The sequence below is a fragment of the Cherax quadricarinatus genome, chromosome 21 (assembly GCF_038502225.1).
Source record: "Cherax quadricarinatus isolate ZL_2023a chromosome 21, ASM3850222v1, whole genome shotgun sequence".
Lineage (NCBI taxonomy): Eukaryota > Metazoa > Arthropoda > Malacostraca > Decapoda > Parastacidae > Cherax > Cherax quadricarinatus.
Window position 1 is genome coordinate 17,888,246 of NC_091312.1, and position 2,500 is coordinate 17,890,745.

Sequence of the window (2,500 nt, forward strand, 5' to 3'; positions counted from 1 at the left end):
AGGGAAACAATAAATCTGTAAGGGTCCTACAGCACCTGGGGAATAGGATGCAATTAGGTTTGATCTAAAGAAGGGGAGGACAGGTCTAATTCCTTGTATCAAGAGACCCTCACCTTGAGGGACCCCTTCTCGTGCCAGGCTCTTCCTCTCCACCTTCCTCATGAGTATCTGTCTCCATATCTTGCTCGCTTATTCGCTCTTCCAGTAACGTGAGGTTCGTTTCATTTATTTTGTCATCTTAGTTTATTCATCTCAGCTGAGAGACTAGCTTGCCAATAGGCTGAATGATCAGATATTGGACGGCAGTTAGCGAGGGAAGTATCGAGTGTCTAACACTCATTACGCAGAATGACCCGCGTGTTTTTAGCGCTTTAAGAAATACAACACCACAGCTCTGGACCTTCTCCAGGTTTTGTTCATGTTTGATACTCCGTGACGTCTTGTCTGAAATAACTATTTGCCTAGGTATTTGAAGGCTGTTCTTAGGTGTGTCAACTACAGAAACGTAGACACAAATGCAGTTATAATGCGGTCTATAATTGAATACGTTTCGCCCATACAGTGGGCTTGATCAGATTACAAACAGATCTGTTTGTGAACTTGATGAAGCTCACTGTATGGGCGAAACGCAGTCAATGAAGGATCGCAATATACTGCATTTGTGTCTACTTTTCCATTGTGTCAGTATTTTTTACCATTTATCTCCAGTGTGCCAGCCATGAATACGCCGGTATGGCCGCTGTAAAATACACTTGGAAGTCCTCTTCCGTTTTCAGATCGTTGCTTCCCCGCCTTACACACGTCACGCTTGACCATGTGTACTGTTTGTCTATCATCCTGTAGTTGATATCTAACATTTTCCCTTCGAATTCTTCTCATTAGCTTTACATCGCCAACAGAAATATTTACAAATGTTTCTTCCAATAGTTCTTTATATATTCGAAAGATTACGAATTTTAATATTGCTCTGTTGTTTTAATGCATTTGAGAAAGTGTCCAATCAGAGAGGGTCGTACAACGCCCAGGGAACGAGAGGTAATCAGGTTCGGTTCAAGGAACGGCAGGGTAGCTTCAAATCCTTGTAAACAAGAGCCGTTCGCCAGCATGAAGTCGCCTCCTCCCTTCCCTTGAAGGGACTAGGCGGAAATATATTTCGAGTGTCAGTCAGTGGGTTTTGTGGCCGAGCAAGTCACCATGACAAGCAGGTAGACTCGACAGTCTTCGCCCCATGGACGCAAAAATAATGACAAGGAAAATATTTTGTAGTCTATGTCGTGACAGCCTTAAGGAATCTGATCTTATTGGGACATTTTTTATTTCATACGTATAACGAGTTTCATCGCATTATAGTAATCAATACGTATTTATTACGGCAAAAGTTAATACCTTGTATCCCAACCTGGACCTCTAATATGTGTATCATACTTTCACACAGGGTTTTCAGCCCATTTCTAATATAGGTCGAGTTATAACGGAAAAAACTATAAAACTAATATATGACGGCGAAATAGTCTGCCGCGCGAACGGAAAACTGACAGCCATAGCATGAGACTCGTATATTGTATTTGTGCCATATTTCAACTGTTCAAGACTCCGTCACCAGCCACCCATTTGACAGCGTTTACAACAGTACCATGTTGACTCTGGTTAAGAGGACGGTCTGTATATCCAGTGTGCAAGTATCGAGAGGTAACGCTCTCAAAGTATATATACAAAGTTTACCTTAATTGTTTTCAGTGACCACAGCGTCCTTTATAGACACAGGCTGGACAGACACTGATGTCTTTAGGGACGTCGTTAGGTCGTCAACCTAACTCACTTGCCTAGAAAAACAAACAAACGCACAACAGTACGATGAGTTGAAGGAACTGGAACGAGTTTATTTTATATTAGCATTTTTGGTCTGTTATTTTTTTTTGCTGTAACGTTACGATTGCTATTATTACTGTCTGCATTAATATATTATTTTTTACTGTCTTGCTGCTACGTGCAAAGTATATCATCATATATTTCCTGTTGTATTTAATGTATTCCTACTGAATATAATGTGTATATGTATATCAACTAACTTTTGTTATTCAGTGATATGTATATCCACTGAAAATTTATTATTATATGTTATGTATGTCATGACTTTTACTGATTATAATATATATATATATATATATATATATATATATATATATATATATATATATATATATATATATATATATATATATATATATATTATATATATATCGTGCCGAATAAGTAAAACTGGTCAATTAGCAAAAACTCGTTTAATACTAAGTATTTTCTAAAATATTCTCTTATATGCTTAAAGACATATTTTTTCATTTAATGTAAAAATTAATAATTTTGTACCAAAAGAACCTTAGAAAACTTACCTAACCTTATTATAACAAGCGCAATTTAATTTAGCCTAATCCAACTAAATATATTTACCCTGGAAAGTAGAACACATGACGTGACGCAGCTTAACCGGTGGTTGAGCACA

At 37.5% G+C, this 2,500-nt stretch overlaps 1 protein-coding gene across 1 annotated transcript in view; it reads right to left on the reverse strand.

Moving 5' to 3' along the window:
- The window catches only part of mRpL1 (mitochondrial ribosomal protein L1), a 156,105-nt gene that overhangs the window by 153,277 nt on the left and 328 nt on the right, over positions 1-2,500 (reverse strand). The gene's annotated exons all lie outside the window — the stretch shown is intronic.